This window comes from Thermobia domestica, chromosome 6 (genome assembly GCF_964235325.1).
Source record: "Thermobia domestica chromosome 6, izTheDome1.hap1.1, whole genome shotgun sequence".
NCBI lineage: Eukaryota > Metazoa > Arthropoda > Insecta > Zygentoma > Lepismatidae > Thermobia > Thermobia domestica.
This window is the reverse complement of record NC_137459.1, coordinates 265394839-265413782: the sequence shown is the minus strand read 5'-3', so window position 1 is coordinate 265413782 and position 18944 is coordinate 265394839. Positions and strand designations below refer to the sequence as shown.

Genomic DNA, 18944 nt, shown 5'->3' with positions numbered 1-18944 from the left:
TGTAACGATGCATTTTCCGACATATGGTCATATGAACTTTCTTACTTGTTTACCCATAAGGAATCCGCTCTAGAAATTTTTCCGTACCTTTTTATCACACCCTGTATTACGTAACACTAAGATTAAATTACTGCCTCACAAACTGTAATGTCATTAATTTGAATATCAATTTCATATGCGACCTTATTAGAGTAATATTCTCAGATAGAAGCTGGGCTTTATTGTGCTCACCCCAATTTAATAAGGCCCTTTGACATCTTTTTTTTTTTTTTTTTTTTTCATATGACCTGATCAGCATGGCATTGAGCCAGACTCTCCAAATTTAAATAGTTTGTACACAACATAACAATGTTTCAGATTAAGTGAAAATTGCATTGTTGTCTACTTTGTTGTTTGAGATATGGACAAAAGTTGTTAGGTGGACTTTATTGTGGTCATTTACGTTACTTTGATCGTAGTTGCATGTTGTGTTTATTTGTGTTTTAATGCTATTTGTACAATGCTTGAACGTGCAGAAAATAACTTTAAATGACAGAAATTAATTACATTCATCCCTCATCTCTCATCATTACGTACTTCCCCTTAAAGAATGTTGGAAAACCTGAGTCAGCCGATCAGTTTGAAAATTCTATTATTATGATGAATTAACTGTATTGTTCTACAAATTTACAGTGTAGAGGTATCTCCATTATCAGATTGGATATTACTTGGTTAAAAGCAGAGTACTATGTTCCTTCGTAATTGTGGATAGTTGTGAATATTAGCCAATCCAGACTTACAGGGGATAGTCAAAAAGAAAAAAAAGAAACACTTGGTATAAAAGAGGTAGCCATTTCAAACACTATTTGAGTCTGAATGGTAGATATCGCTTTGGTCACAGCACATCCTGTGAGGTATACAACCTGGTCAATCAAACAGATGGGCCAGTTACAGTTCAGCGATCGATCCATACAGGTTATCGTGAATTATGTCTGAGCTGACAGACTTTCAAAGGGCAAATTGTGGGTGTGTGTATGGTGGGAACTTCAGTGACGAAAGTAGCGGGAATATTTGATGTATCAAGAGGAAGAGTCTCGAAGATCATGAATGCCTACGAGTGTTCCGGAAAAAACTCATAAGCGAAGCACCAGTGTAGACGCAAATGTATGTCCCGTGACAAAGACAGACGCACATTTTGTAGGATTATGACTAAGCAGAAGATCACCACAGCGCCATAACTCACAGCTGAGTTGAATAGAGTGTTTACAAACTCTGTTAGCGTCAAAACAGTCAGAAGAGAACTCACAAGCAGGGTATTTATGGTAGATCTGCAATTAACAACTAATCGTGAATATTGACTATGATGCTATACGGAGACAGTGGTTCAACGCCCATAAAAACTGGACAATGGAGCAGTGGAAGACTGTCATTTGGTTGGATGAATCTCCCTTTAAATTGTTTAAAACTGCTGGCCGAGTTTACGTATGGAGAACGCCAGCACAAGAGTACGATACATACTGCCTGTTACCAATAGTGAAGCATGGCGGTGGTTCAGTGATGATTTGGGTAGCAATATCCTGTTATTTTGCCGGACCCATCATCACTGCATGGACATATCACTGCCAAGGACTACGTAACCATTCTGAGTGACCAACTGTATCACATAGTGCAAACTTTGTTTCCAGATGGTAATGCCGTGTTTCAAGATGACAGAGCCCCTGTCCATACAGCTTATATCGTCCAGGACTGGTTTGATGAGCACCAAGATGAAGTGTCACATCTGCCATGGCCTCCACAATCGCCAGACCTCAATATTATTGAGACCTTGTAATAAGTTTTGGAGACCATGTTGCGAGTCCGCTTCCCACCACCATCGTCTTTACAATAAGTTGCAGCTGCTTTGGCGAAAGAATGGTACAACTTTACTTTGACAATCATACGCGATCTGTATTTCTCCATGCCCTGTCGACTGCAGGCCGTAGTTCGTTCCAAAGGTGATGCTATAAATAACGGTAATGTGCAGTTTTTCAGGTGTTTCCATATTTTACCCCATCACAGGATTCGATTCGTGGCGGGAGCTCATGCGGTTAAAATCCTACATTAAGCTGTAGGTGAATGGCAATATGAGCCGGCTATACGGTCTCATATAGCCTCGCGACTGAACAGAACGTTAAACTCAATACAAATCCAATCAAGTTTACACTAATAGCAGAGGAAATACTAATTCTTAATTTCTTCTTCCGAACTTACCTTTTACCGAACAGTAAATTTTCATCTTTTCAACCTCTCTTACATAAACAAAGCCATATTAGGATGGATCACATCTTTACTCTGTCTCTCTTTGTAGAGTGAGAGGGAATTAGTTAAATTTGTCTTCATGCACTAAAGCGTATGCATTTCCTCGTCCATTGTGCGTACAATATATATAAAGTACCTACCAGAAATTAGTCAATACATTGTGATACATTGAATAGTGTACACTAATAGTGCTTTCGCTAAATGAATCATCAGATAGCAAGACAAAAAGTAGCAAGAAAAATAATTAAAAGAAGGAAATAGCTATGATGCGTAAAGGCTGGTATCATGTTGGAATGCAGATTCTAGTGTTACGAAGCTGAAAGCAGAAGATAGATAGATAGTTTTATCTTTCTTCACTAAACTGTATTGACTTGCAGAATACTTTCCAGGTGAGGGAAGAGGGGCAGAATCACACTTTGAGGTGGCTGCACTGAGACATTATTTTGGTGTGTATCTCTGTTCCGGGGCTGTAGAGGAGCTTGGCTAACTCTGTGGTGAATATGAAAAGTATTCTGGGACTTTCATGAAGCTACCCCAGAGAAATTAAGTAACATTGTGTATTTGAGGAAGGTAAAAAAAGAATAACAGATGCCCTATGGTTTTTCTTTAGAGAGGTAATCTCGAAGAATTGTTGGTAAGTTCTTATGCATGGCTTGGAAAACAGTATTAATCCCACCATATTCGAACACAGTATTCTGAAATTTCTGAATAACTTATACCACAGCGCCTTAGATTACGGCTGAGCACGGAATCCCTTATCAGACTTTCATTACTGGCAGTGTGAAGAACTTATTAAAAAATAATTTATTAAAATTATTTAGTATTTTTCTTTTCTTTTCTTAATTGGATAATGTTCTCTGTTTCGAACTACTACACTTGCTGTGTCATAGACAATTTTGTTAACAGTGACATGCATTTAGTATTTTGTGTTAAATAAGTCAACTATGTATTTACCACTATGTACTATTTGTCTTGGTACCTTAAAAAAAAAAAAAAAAAAAAAAAAAAAAAAAAAAAAAAAAAAAAACTTACAGGGAAACTTTGTAAGAACGATCTGTATAACTAATGTTTTATTGTGGCCGTTAAGTAACTATGTATTATAGAAAGAAAAACTTCGTATAAAAGCATTTTTTCTCTGTTTGATGATAACAAATATATAAACCTGCAATGCTTCTTTTGTTACAGTGACTCTGTTTATTTATCTATCTATTTATCTATCTATTTATCCCTTGTTCCTCAAAGTTCCTGATCATATTCGAGTCCCATTTCAGTTAGTGACTATTATATTTTTGGTTTATTTAGGGCTTCATATGAGACATTTATGAAAAAATCATTCCCTTTGATTAATATATTGTTCGATATACATTGATGATATATTTTAGAACGAGGCATATGTAACTGTGTCATTACTCGAACTGGAACCCCCAGGTGGCTATGTGAGACAATGACTGAGTGTGTGTGTTGTTATTTAGCTAATCCAAACTATAGAAAGTAGTTTACGATTCATTCTTTCAGTCATTTGGGTAAATAATTAATTTCACTAAAAGCCTATCATAATTCTGACTCAGATGAAAATCGAACCCAGACTTGTTCTCATGTCCGAATCATACGCCAACCTATAATGTTATAAATTATAAATATGGGAGTGTATTTTTTGGGGAAAGAGGGTTCTCAGGCTGCATATTTAAATGCTGTATATGAGCATTCGCCTGCTAAAACTGAAGAAAATTGAAGAAATCTGTCAGGATAGCCGGATGGCGGGATTCGAGCTCAGAACTTACTGATTGCGGAGAGGGAACGCTAAATACATCTCTTCCGTTCATGTACAATAAAACATCACTAAAACGAATCAACAAATAAACACCTGCATTTACAAGAGTAGAGGAATGAACGTTCATTTTCATTTAATTTACATTTAAATTTAAGATCTTTTTGATAATATTACGTATGGACTGACTATTAGTAAGTGGTTCTACTTTCTTCCTTCCAGCTTCTATAATTGCCACAGCTCCCTTTGTCGCCCTTAATTTTATTTTTCATTTTAAAAAATCACAACGACGATATATATCGTACGTGATCTACAGAACTCATTTTATCTTGGCCTAAATTTGGTAGGGAGCAAAAGGATCCCTTTCCTTACTACGTATGTAAAATATTTTCCTAAGTCGATCTCTGGTTCCCGAATTATTGACTATCAAAATTGGTTTTTGACAGTCACATTTTCAAAAATAACGAATTGCTGTTTGGGACAGGAAATAGAAAGAAATGCATGCAACGGACCTGTGAAATGTTATTTTGAGATTAAACATTCAGTGTGGAAGTTTATAAAATACAGGATGATAACTTTTTTTTACATATACACAGAATGCTTTTACAACTTCAGCCAAGTAACTTTATGGTGTAAGAACACTACTCCTTTTAGATAGGGCAAGAAATCGGCTTGTTCCCTCGCCTATCAATATTCATATCAAGAAACCATAATAATTTCAGTCGAATTAGGAATTAGGATTAGATTTATAGATTTTCAGCATCTAAGGCCATGTTAGACTGTGACGTATGAGGGATGACGACCCTGGGGAAAGGGAAGGAAGAGACGATTAAGGAGGGAAGGAATCGGCCTGGGACCTATATGTGAGGTACCATCCCGGCATTTGTCTGGTGTGAATGAGAAAACCTCACTCAGGATGGCTGGCTTGAAAATACGTTTTACACTTTCTCGACCGAGTGTCCCCACCGGGAACCGAACCCGAGTCCGTTCACACCAAAAGCGAGAGTGTTAGCAACTACGCCACGCGAGGCCACTTTATTTCAGTTGAGAAGCTGTTCAAAAATTATCTTTTTAACAAATTGCACTGTTTTAAACAGTTCTACACTATAGGTGTTCTGATTGATATTGCCTAAATGTAAACGTATACAAATAAGTGTGGATTATATTCTACATTAATCTTGTATCTTCTTCCGCAACTATGTTTGTTTATTTATTTGCTTTTTTGTTAAATGGATTGTGAAAGTTAATTTCTCTTTTTTATTCTTTAGTTTTACAAGTAATTTGTTCTGCTATACTACAGTCTAAGTAGTGCAAGAATTTTTTCCAAAAGCATAAACCAGTTCAAGACGAAAATACAAAGAAAAAATGATTCACCTCCTGAAGAAGTAGATGCTAGCAACACATCGCCTGCGTAGACTTTTGTTATAAGTCATAAAATCCGTGAATAGTCAGGAAACCATGAAGAAATCACATTTGATTGTTTCTTGTGAATTACCGTGTGTAACAAATAATTTTGTTCCAAACACAAAAATGTTAAAAAAATGTTTGAATATTACCTTACCTTTTTCTTAACCACCAGTCAATATAGTTACTTAAAGAACGTAAGGAACACATTTAAATTTGTTACACTTACCTTCATTGTCCGTGAAGTTCCCTGTTGGCTCAAAAATTGACCTTTCACCGCCTTTATTTCCTTGTCTGTCTTTTAAATTATTCCAAATAGCAAAAAAGGGTATCGCATTAAATGCTCTCAGTTATTACGAAAATATTTATTTACGAAATATGAACAAAATCGTAATGGGCGTTGTCAGTAACGTTTGTATTGAAGAAAAATCATCCCTCAGAGCAAGCTATCCTTTGTGAATTTTATTATGCAAAATGATTTATGCCATATTCTAGGGTTGTTACTGTAACATTTATTTATAAAATAAGAAAATGAAATGAGCAGTTTCAGAGAATTGTCCACAAATAATAATAACCGAAGAGTAAACTTTCCATTGTTGATTTATGTCATACAAAATAATAATTAATGAAATAAGAACAAAATGAACTGAAATGTTTTTCACAAAAAATGTTAAAAAAAACTCATCTCCAAGAGTAAACTACTCCTTTTGAATATTTTAACATGCATTAAAATAGACGACATAACATATTGTACGGTTGTGAATGGATTTCTCTCATGAAATATAAACGAAATTACTCAAGTTACCTTTAAGAAGATTGTCCAAAAAGGACTCAGCCCTAACAGTAAACTACTCCGTGTAGATTTTGTCAGAACAATTGAGTTGTGCCGTATTATAAGGTTATTAATTAAACATTTAGGAAACATGAACAAAATCGCGTAAGTCGTTTCTGAAAAAGATCGTTTAGAAAGAACCAACCCTCAAGATTAAACTACCCCTTTCAGATTCTTCTTAGAAAAGTGACTATGTTTGTAAGTTTTAATCTCTTGAACCACCCGACCGATCTCGATCAAATTTTTGACGTAGAAGCAGTTCTTGCCTGGGTGTGTTTTTAGCTATTCACTTTGACGGTAGAACTTCGGGGAGGGAGAGGAGGGAGAGTTAGAAAAAGATAAATAAAACTTCATAACTCTTGAACCAAACGACCAATCTCGATCAAATTTTCAACATAAATGAGATTCGTTCCTGGGATGTTTCTGTCATTTCACTTTGACGGAGCAATTTAGGGGAGGGTTAGGAGGAGGAGATATACAAAAGTCAATATATATAAAAATAAAAGTGACTTTGTTCTTGAGTTAATAATTCTTGGACCCCCCGACCGATGTCAATCAAATTTTCCACATAGATGAGGTTAGAACCTGGGAAGTTTATTATCATTTCACTTGAACGGTAGATCTAAGGGGCGGGGGAGAGAGGAGGGGAAATATGTGAAAATGAATAAAACTTAATAATTCTTGAACCACCCAACCGATCTCAATCAAACATTCAACATGGATAAGGTTTGGGCCTGAGATGTTTTAGTCATTTCACTTTTACGGTACAACGAAGAGGAAAGGGAGGGATATGTAAAATAAATAAATAAATAAATAAATAAATAAAATAAAATAAAATAAAAAAATAAAAGTGATTGACTTTGTGACTTCATCACGCTTAAACCATCTGACCGTTCTCAAATTATTTAACTTAGCGTACGCGCCTTTGGCGTGGGAGACCCGGGTTCGATTCCCGGCGGGAGCTCATTTGGTTCGGGTTCCACGTTAATCAGTAGGTCCACGTCTCATATAGCCTCGCTGCTGAAAGGGACGCTAAACTAAAATCAACTCAACTCAAATTATTTAACATAGATGAGGTTGTGACCTGGGGTGGTTTTTATCATACCACTTTGACAGTACAACGTAGGGTTAGGGGGAGGAGAGGGAGAGCTATATAAAAATAAATAAAACTTAATAATTTCTGAACCACCCGACCGATCTCGATCAAATTTACAACCTAGATGAAGTTAAAACCTGAAATGGATTTCATCATATCAGTTTGACGGTGTAATTTAAAGGTGTGGGAAGGGAGAGACATTATAAAATGATCAAAAATGACCGATATTAGTATCGAATCCATAGTTTTCGGGGTCTCTGAGATGAACAGTGACACTTCTGATGCCGTTTAAATCCAAATTCAGCCCCGCAACTTGGAGGAGGGGAGGGAGAGAAATATAAAAATTATCGAAATGACCAATATCAGTGTCGAATTCGTAGTTTTCGGGGTTGGTGAGATGAACAATGACAATTCTGACGCCGTGCTCCGCAACAGGAGAAGGGGAGGAGGATATATAAAAATGATCGAAAATGACCGATATCAAAGAGCGCTTTAGTAATAGTAAAAAGTGACTGATTAACTTAACATATTACTATTTTTTTCTTAATTTAACCCAGCGAAGCGGGTAATTGATGCTAGTATGTAATAAATATGACCGTGTGAGGAAAGTACATCAGCATCGTGAAGAAAAACTATTATTTTAAAATGTCAGAGATATTGATGCGCATTATCTGGCTTCAGGTAACATGGAGTTGAGTGTAATAAATTTACAAGACAATATGTTTCGGGTATAACTATATGTAGATCCTCGGGATGAAACTAAAAAAATTAGAAATACACAGGCAAAAAGTTTGTTAAGGTATCTCAAACACGGATGCAAAGAAATGTTTGAAAGTATTAAAATGACTGCAATTTGTCATAGGTTGACCGCCATGACTAGGGTAAGTTTCTGGGGTGGTGGCCATTGCATGTTAAATTGCAGTATATAATTTATTGTGCAATTTTTAGCTTTCCTTTGTGTCTGTTTAAAACACTTTAATATAGTCTTTACCTTTCTACATTTGTACTGGTGAAAGATGTCGAGCTGCGTCCGAAACATATTGACTCATATATTAACTACTCTCAAAACGAAGAAGAAAAACAAAGTATTTGTTATATTCATCTGTTTTTATTTATAAATAAATTTCCCGCACTTGACTTCTTTTAAAAACTATCTTAAGTTTAGACATTGTAAAACCACGCTCAGGAATTTTAACTATCATTCTACTTTCAGATTTCTGCAATTCCTGAATTTTTATAGTTCCAAGCTTTGGACTTTCGCTGGAGTCTTGGTCATGGAGGTTAAATACGGGAAGAAAAAGAACAGAAGCATCAAGGAATAAAACGGAACGGACTTACCAAGGGGAAGAGCTGTGTTGTACAATAAAGAAAAGAACATTTATTTATTAATTAAAAAAAATATTAAATCTAGATAAGGGATGGTTGAGTGACGAATGTGAGGCTGTAATTACAAAATTTTCACATCATTGGATTGGCAAGAAAAATGAGTTGGCAACCTTCCAACAATGAACACTAAAGGCGCACAATTTGACTCCGCCATATTTTAGTTCGCTTCACCTCATTTGAAGATCTCTGACGCACTGGACAACGTGCTTTTTGTACAACACAGATCTTCTCTTGGTAAGTCAGTTCCACTTTTATTCCTTGATGTTTCTATTCTTTTTCTTCCTGTTTCTAACCTCCATGACCAAGAGTCCAGGAGAGATTCAAAAGCTTTTAACTATAAAAATTCAGGAATTACAGAAATCTGTCAGTACAATAAGTGTTAAGTTTAACTTGTGTAGCACTGGTGAAATTTACGTAACAATTGTGTTGAATGTTTGGATCTTAGTTATTTATTATGTCAACAAAGAACTAAGTTCGTTTTTTTTACTGGGTTAGTCAGGAATAACATAATTATATTATATTTTGTTGTATTTTTGTGTTAATAAATTTTTGTAGTATGTGTAATAGTGTTGTATCGTCTAATAAATTATCTTTGCTGATTTTTATGTTTAATTGCAGTATAGTTACATATAAATTGAGAATCGTTCCAGTTCCTTCCACTACAGCATGCATCTGGTTAGATGTTTCCTGCCTCATTTATCGCTGTGACAAACAGAATACTCTCATAGGTTTCCCAATCCAACACCCCCTGGACTTTTTGGTATGGATCTCTACAAAGAAACCAGTTTATAAAACTATACATTTTTTTTTTTATTTTGATCTGTCTAAAATTGAGGTGAGAATCATTCTAAATAATTATTAAAATATTATAACATTTGAAGAAACTAACCTCAATCAGAATAATATACTTTAAAATCATACTCGGGGCTTTCTAATGGGATTTCTGTTATTACTTTATAACTGTTTCAGAATTGCAGCGTTTTACACGGATCTGATGAATTACCGATACTTACTTCCACAGTGAAGATATCCGAGGTAATCTATGCTCTCTTATGATTTATATCCTTGATGGAAACTCCTGGTGATGAAAGAAGGTGTGTTAACAAGGCGATTCCTACACGACGGTTGCTCACAGTCAGAGAATTTCAACAATCTTCCATCAGCAGCCAAGCTGCTCTCAAGGCATCGTCCAGAATCATGGTGTCGATATTCCGACCGGACAAAGATATTACAACCCTAGTCAGACAAAAACATTGTTTAATTGATTTACAGTTTTGTTAAATACTAATACATTATTCCTCAAAATCGCAAACTTACATGAGAAATACAATTCTGATCACGCAGTAGTGCTGTAGCTAGCACCAAGGTCCAGAGACGTGTATGGGGAGTAAACACAATATAACTCACTAAGAAAAAATAGATAGTGAAGCAAATATTGGACTGGAATAATCAGGAAAAATTAAGAGCAAGTAGACCAAGACGCACATGGAAAATAATGAAAGGGGAGGAACGGAAAAGTGAAAAGCTGGAAGGAGACTAATACAGTGTGCGAACAGTCGGCTCAGATGCGCTTTGTAGATAACCTATCTTCACAATAAAAGATAGAAATTAAGCAAGTCACTTTATATTTACTGAAATATTAATATTACTACTACTATAAATATTTGCTTAAAGAAATGAGTTTTGCTTCACATTGTAAAATTACGATGAACTTTTAAACTATGGGGATATAAGACTGGAGCGAAAGTTGTAGATCTACCGTTTTTTTTTTTTTTTCGTGTGTGTGTGTATCTGAAGAAACATAAGTCAGCTTCCCAAAACCTCTCACCAGATGGCTTTCAAGCGTCCAAACGCTACAAATACAATGTCACTGTGTCTGTTTTTTCTTTGAATAACAATCTATTATGTTCGTGAAAGATAAAGCAAACACACCTGCAGAGAAAAGACGATAATCCTTTTCATAGAATATCGAGCTCTAATCTCAATATATCAGTTTGCAATTCCAGTGAAACTAGTTTTTTTTATCTCTATTTCTTGATTTTTCCTTCTACAGCTGTTTAAAATTTATAAAAAAAAAAAATACTTCTTTCCACATTCAATGATAAAGAACTTGTTTGTGACAAAGACAAGACTAGTTTTCATATCAAAACTATGATAACTAAATGGACCAGGTGTTCGTTAGTGTTCGAGAATTGTGTTCTTTTATTTGACAACAGTTAAGCAATTCATGCTGCAATTTGTTTGACCATTTGCTTTAGCCCTGTCGATGTGACCTTAAACAAATGCGACCTACACATGATTTATGAATGTAGTATTCAAATAGAAGGTCAGCTTAGTAAATTTAACAACCACCATCATGAAGTATGTTTCCAACAAGAAATGTTTATTTTAAATAATGTAGTTATGACAGATTTTGCCGCCCCTCGAAGCCTAACGCCTCATGCAAATGCACATATGGTAGAGCCGGCCCTGGTGGAAGCTATTCTTGGAACTCTAAATGCATTGTCTTATTATCTCATACCATTTTTGTTCTATACGGATCCAATATTGAAACCGGAAGTAGTTAAATCTATTATTTCCGGTTTCCATAGAGGAATAAAAAGTTAGATGGAACTTGCATTTGACACACTAAATCTATTTTTTAAATCGTTATCTCTAATAATTTTACTGCCATACCTGTCAATAGACGGATCAAGGGAAAGGGTGGTTCTGCAAGACTTTCCATACTTTGTGCATCATATTTCGAAGTCTTAAACTACTTTAATTCAGAAATTGATTAGTTATGAGATTCTAACTAATTTCGTATTATTAGATGTATGCCTAATCAGTAAATCTAGAAACACATTTTTTTTGTCTATTCCATCTTCAGTACATTAGTAAGGCTAATATCAAGTATTTATCGACATAATCTAAATCTATTTTGAACTATGCTCATTCCAGTTCTATTTTAGGAATATCCCCTGTTCCTTTGTTCGTCGAGTCGGCTTCCGCCTTAGTGGCTATGAATACAAAAAGATACTCCGTGTGAACACAATAGATTGGCGCATCAGCTACTACCGTGATATGCCTCTTTCTATTTTTACACAATCCTTTTAATTAAATTTATTTTTTTGTTTTTCAACATTTATAGAAACATATTTTCTTAGAGTTGATAATTCATAAACCACAATATCAGACTTGTTAGGGAAAAGCAATACCTTTTGCTCTTCATTTCGTGTAGTTGTCCTGCTAAGATTGCTGCTAAGGCTGCTACCTCGGTTCCTTCCATAACATATTTTTCGTGTTCTACGCGCTGAAGAATAGCAATGGTAAATCCATTCTTCTTTTACGAATACCTGAAAACAGGAGGAAAACTAATGTCTTACAAATTAGGTTCTCACACATTTCATATCTATTTAAAAAAAAAAGTTCTTCCTCGTTTTATGGCCTAGACGCGTGCTGTTAGTGCAAAAGAAACCCGGTTCGATTCCTGATGGGAAAGCATTGAACGCACTACAGTGATTCAATTCTAAGCTTGCTATCTTTTGATGAACAAAGTAGGACACATCTGTTAAACGTGCAGAGCGCCGGTTCCTGAGGACCAAGTTTGTACAGAAAACAATTTATTTAAACCAATATTGTAGGAAGAAGTGCATTTATTCATGAATAAAATTTGCAATAAAATACAAACGGAAAACTCACGAAACTAACTTCGTAGCATTAGCACGAACAACTGAATCGGTAAAACAGTAACATAATTGGTAGTGGTTTCCTTGCTACCAACATGGGAATATTTCGAAATAGAATCGGAAAGGAGCCCACGGGGGAAGGAGATCCCTCCGGAGCGGGCACGTCAGCGACTAACGGAAGGCGCATAAATGAGGATAGTGCAAAAAAAAAAAAAAAAAACTTCTATCGCATACAAACAGCGCACTTGTATAGGTTAAAGCATGGTTTCACACTAGTAACTGTATACTTGTAACTATAAAATACACATTCCAAACATTGTGTAGAAATACTCTGACCTGGTAATTAATGTTACACAGTCGTCTTTCATATGCACTCATTTAACCGTTATAATGGTTTGACACTTGTAAAATACCAGTTTCCTATATTGTGCAGAAATGATCCGCCAGTGGAATTTTATATCCTAGACAGTCCTCTTTCATATGCATCCACTCATTTTAAATGTAAAATAACCAATTTCAGGATGCTCTATTGTAAACCTGAACCAATTTAAAGATGGGCAACTTTACTTTAGGGAGCAGCAAGGAAGACTTCTAATAATGCTTCACCAAGTGCCCTCGGCGCCCTAACTGCTTGAGTTACTCGCCTGCCTTCGCTATGTCCGACCACTACACTTCGGGACGGTTGACGAAACAAGTTCTATGGCGCAAGCATATCTAGTATAAATGGAAAGTTATTTGTAGGACACTAGCTTTTAAGGTAATAAGTAAGTATTTTTGCAAGCAAGTTATTTCTACATTAATTATATATAGTTGTTTTCACCTCTACCGCTACAAATAAAAGTCGCCAATTGGGTACCAGGTTATAATGCATTAACATATATTTTTCCGCTGAAAACTGTGCACAACTCTATAGCCGCTAAACATCATACTCCCTATAAGGGCAATGTCATATTAAACTGTACGTAACTTTTGCAATGGGAGGGTCTCTGGTTCGATTCTCAGTCAAGTATGTTCGTTGTGGACAACATCGTGTCCATGAATTTTCTCGGGGTCCTTCCACATTCTTATTTCATCAATTCATCCATCATCATTCACTTGGCATTAATTATCGTCTCCCTTCGCCTAAAGGGCATATTTGTGAGACATTAAACTGAAAGATTTCATTTTATTTTCTTTCACAAAGGAATGAGAAATATTGGCATTACTGGAGCAGACGGTTCTACCAAATTTTGATATATTTTTTGCATTTTCCGGTATCTTTTTGCAGAACATACACAAAATGTGGACCTAGTGCATAAATTACGAACCACCTTGTGCTAGGTGGCCACTAAAAAGCACGAATCTAACCGAGTCAGAGCAGGAGCGCAGCAGAAGGGCCAGAGCGGAAGCGGGGATTGCGTCCGTAGGGAGCAGGCGCGTCAACGACGGGGTATACGAATAAACTAGGTTAGTGTAAAAGAACTTAAAATATCCATAATAATTCTTATCTTCGAAAACACTTAAAATACTCGTAATAATTCTTACCTTCAAAAACGGTTTCACTGTTTTCCCGGGTACAAACAGTCAGCTGCGAGGAGAAATTCCTGAATTTTTACTTCTTTTCCACGCATCGCACAGTTGTGTTTACGCTTAACCATAGACCCTACCATGGCCCTGCAGAAACTTTATAATATGACGCTCTTTATCACACAATTCTTTGTAATAAATCAATATGTTTGCATTACATCCATCCCACACGTCTATAACTAACGTATCAGCCGGAAATTTCCAACGTTTATTTCTACCCTATTTGCATTCTTGTATTATTCCGCCTTCCACTTATAAGTAAATAGTTACACATTCAATGCTTACATTACCATTCAAAATTCATTTTAATATGCTGTGCAATGACAGAAGTTACTTATATTAACACTCTCATTCCTTCAAGAAAAATATTTCACATCATATTTTAAATATAAATTTTGTTTTTGGTAGATTTAATAAAAGAACGTTAACTCGTGAAGAACGCTAACTCGTATTCCTAATCCCGTTTTTAAAACAGCCACACTTTTTTAAAACTGCATTTATAATTATTATGTGTTGGCCTTATATCTTCATCTTCACGCTTATCTTTCGAGAAAATTATATGTAGTCATATGGTGGCCGGTATATTGTTAATCTGCACGCATTTGTTGCAGCAATAAAATTGGACTTTCGTGCTATATTTAAACATTATATACATGAAAAATCCACCGTACAACTTCTGTTGCCAGTGTTTCTAGCAGTTTTATCTGCCCACTGTGAAACAATTCTTTAGCGATTTGAATATATAAGCCTAGCGGTCTCGAAATTACTATAATCGCTTCTTACACCAAATCAAATCTCCTTAAGTAGCGGATTTTTTTTGTTATTTGGTGGCTGGGTGTTGTGGCTAGCACCTGTAATCCAGCGTTCGTGGAGGCCGGAAATTGGGAATGGTAGGATCTCCTCAGGTTCCCTGGGGAAGATTGGGTGCGCATGGCATCCGGGGTCTCATGAGGTGCTGCATGAGGTCCCTGCCAGCCCCTGCCTCAGTTGTAGCAAGGGGGTGGCAGGGACAACTTACTCCACCTATGCAAACCACTACCACCCACCAATTTCTTTTACCCACGGACCAGGTCGAAGGTTTCCAAATCTTGCTAGGACATGCATTTCTTTTTACAATTGGAATTTACTCAATTTAAGTTTCAGATAAAATAAACTTAAGTTTCCTTTCTTAAAAATAGTATAACTTAATTTAAACATGATATTATACATTTTCCGTTCTGTGTAGTATCCAGTTTACATACAACTGAAGACATATTTATTTTTAAATGCATGCAATAAAAACGTAATTATAAACCATTTGGAACTGAATTTTTATTTATATGTGGCCAGTACTTATATGTGTTTACACACGTAGGCCTATACCGATTTGACCAGAGTACTCACTTTTTCTTCGCTCACTCACAGAATTATATGTGAGCGGTTATGTACACCTATATTTGTCAGTAAGGCGCCACCTAATAGCATTTACTGTAAGCTACTCAAACATCATGATGAACCATTGTTGCAAATTTCTGACAACAGGTGATGTGGTAGATGAAATACATATAACGAAAATTAAATACCGTGTTGAAGGTTTGAAATGTTATAATAACACACACGATACAGGCGCCACCTAAGAGCATTTGCTGGAAGCTAGTGAAGTAACATGATGAGCCATTGTTACATTTTACAGTCAATAGATGCTGTTGTGGTGAGATACGGTACATAACGAAAATTAAAGACAAATGAAGTTATGCCTTGAAGACAATTACAGCAGAGGATAGGTTATTTTTCATTGATAACAAACCAAAGTTTCAACAGTATGAATTAAAGAGAGACATTTATTTGAAAGTTTGGACATCTTTTGAGTAAGTTCTTTCGGAATTTCGCCACAATTTCATTTATATCCATATAAGTGAAAATAAATGTAACATTTTTTTTCTCTGTAACTACTCTTGGACCACTTACTGATGCGATTACTTTTGGTATATAAGAGCACCGAGGCTTAACTTAAATGTTTAAAACATTTTCGACAAGGACGGTTGAAGGGGTTGACATGTAAAAATATGTATATTTGACTTCTAATTCTGCCTAGACAACTGCACCAATTCTGATGATTTTTTACATATGAGTGAACTCAGGCTTTCATTACATTTTAGTCATGGTGAGGGCGCATACATGTAAAAAATAACACTGGTCGGAAAAATGAAACTTTTTTCGCTCCCACGGACGAAAATAGGTGATTCCTATAGGTTTCGACCTTCTGAGTTCGAATCCGTAACCCGTTTTTCTCCAGGACGTACCAGTTTTCAGGGAGGAGGGGGGGTGTTTCAATATCTGCCCGAAGATGCTATTCCCCACCCATAATACTTCGCACGTTATAATTTGAATATCAATATAAATTATGCAGATAAATTGCATAAAAATTTAAAGTTTAACACTTACGTGTCACTTGGTTTTCCTACTTCTCTTGTAATTACTACTGGGTGTCTCGCGTGTCACACTTCAACAGAAGTCTGCCAACATATTCACACTCCATTTACCGCTGTAGCGCCTCTCCATGGTAGATATTCGCTGGTGAAACCTTTCCCCGGGTTCGTCAGAGACCTCCACCAAGCTGTACATTTCAGGGAAGAAGTCCACGTGGCAATGCAGGAAGTGTAGCTTTAGGGACATATTACATCCCATGTTACGAAATGAAGTAATTAACCTGCCCACAATGTCTTTGTAATCAGGTGACTTATGATTCCCTAGAAAGTTACTGCACACTTCTCGAAAGGCCTCCCAAGCCTCACTTTTCACTTCATTAAGCTTAGAAGAAAATGTAGTATCCTTAAAAAGGTCTCTGATTTGACGTCCGGTAAAAACACGTTTCACCTTGGCCTCGCTGAGTCTTGGGAATAGTTTTCTGAGATGATTAAATGCTTCACCATCCCGGTTCAGGGCCTTGACGAAGATCTTCATGGGCCCTAATTTGATATGAAGGGGTGGTAAGAATATTGTCTCCGGATCCACAAGACGTTCATTAGCCACGTTCATCTCCCCTGGGACCAGTTGCTTTCTTGGCGGCCATTTTGTAATGGTGTACTGATCTTTGGCTCGACTATCCCAATGACGCAAGAAGCAGCAGTGCTTTATGTAACCTCCTTGTAAACAGGTGAGGATGGCAATAACCTTAAGTTCAGCGCATACAGACCACTGGAACTGTTCGTACTTTATTTTCTGCAATAGGTTTCGCATGTTCTCGTATGTTTCTTTCATATGTACAGCATGAGCAATAAGGATGGCTGGCTTTTCATTGCCATTGTGTAGTAACACTGCCTTGAGACTTATCCTAGAGGAATCTACGAATAGCCTCCAATCTTCAGTGTTGTAGTTCAACTTCAGTTGTCCCATAAGCGATGGAATGTCACTGCAATACACCAAATCACCATCCTTTGTAAAATTAGGAACTAGGCTCACCTCTCTTTTCCTATACATCGATATATTCACATCTTAGTTTAGTAGATTCCATTGTTGAAGTCGTGATGCAAGCAACAGGGCCTTAGACTTGGGAAGGTTTAAGTCTCTGATCAGATCATTCAACTCTTCCTGACTTATCACATGTGGTTCATTAGTGTCAGGCACTGGAGCGTAATTGGGATCTTATTGTGTACTCGAAGATTGTGCAACATCCTCACAAGCAGCAAGTTCTTCATCGGATGAAACACTTCACAGGGTGTATGAGTCTGGTGGTACGGGTACAGGCAGACAAACATCGTGTTTCACAAGTCTCCTCGCGGAATACAAGTTAGGATACTGTATTTTATGCTTCATGTGTTTTGAGAAACCTTTTATATTAGTCAGGCAGAAGTAACAGTCTGAAACATAATCACGGGGCTCGCGCGAAACCATACGTACGGCGAACGGCATCGATTTATGTGTACCTTTCAACCATCCTGTGAGAGTACGCGCACACGAGTTACAACTTTGTTTCGGAGCCCAAACGCGATCCTGGTCGCCGATTTTACACCCGAAGTACAGATGGTAGGCTGTCTTCAGGAACGGTGACAATGGCCTACTTTGTCCCTTGAAAATCACTTCCCCACATATGTAGCAGATAGAATCTGTCGAATTGTTGCAAGTTCGCGGCATGTTCGTTTAACACAAACGTCTATATTTCATGCATAAATATTTTTCACCTACGGTATACACAGACACAGCGTAACACCACCTTCTAACACGAAGATCAACTCGAAACTGAAATATTTGTTTCACGCGACAACGTGGTGTATGTCTTGGCGCCTTTTTTCAACAATCTGTCTGTCGTCTAGACAAATGGAAGCCGGCGAATGATCGCATTTTGATTACGAAACCTTTTTCCGTCAATAACGCCTAGGTTTTAGTGTATGTAGTGTGGAAAGACAGTAAATCTTTGTAACCCAAGGGGAGGGGTTACGTTTCTGGGGGGTCGTGAGCTAGAGAAAAGAATGTTCCTGGGATATAGCCTAGTAACAGTTCTTGGATTAAGATAAAAATTTCAGAATTATGCACTCCAAACACGGAAAACGCATATTAAATACGAAAAATACGATTTTTCTGTCAATTATGGAAACAACACCCCGCCAAAAAAAAAAAAAAAAAAAAAAACAGAAAACCTTACGTGCTGGAAATTTCTCGATGAAATATTCGTAATCAGCGTCTCGAAATCTATCCGGTACACCCTTTCACCCTCGTGGGAGGATTTTCATGCCAACCAGTTTAATCGAAAAGGACCGATAATAAAGTCATATCCATGGTCTTCGGGATCGCTCAGGTTGATAGTGAGCAATGCCCTTTAAATCAAATTTCATCCTGCATCGGCATGAAGAATGAGGGGAGGGGATGAAATATAAAATGATTGAAAAGGACTTATATTAGTAGCCAGTCTGTAATTTCTAGGGTTCCTGTGATGAATAGTGACATTCCCTTCCATGGGAGGTGAAAAGG

General features: G+C 36.7%; 1 long non-coding RNA gene across 1 annotated transcript; it reads right to left on the bottom strand.

The window, feature by feature from the left end:
* Positions 1–8855: 8855 nt before the first annotated feature.
* LOC145687788 (uncharacterized) lies at positions 8856–15511 on the bottom strand. The gene is made up of 3 exons (XR_014131765.1): positions 15381–15511; positions 11961–12098; positions 8856–9999 (listed from the first exon to the last, which is right to left on the bottom strand). It is a non-coding gene; the product is annotated as an uncharacterized LOC145687788 (long non-coding RNA).
* Positions 15512–18944: the final 3433 nt, after the last annotated feature.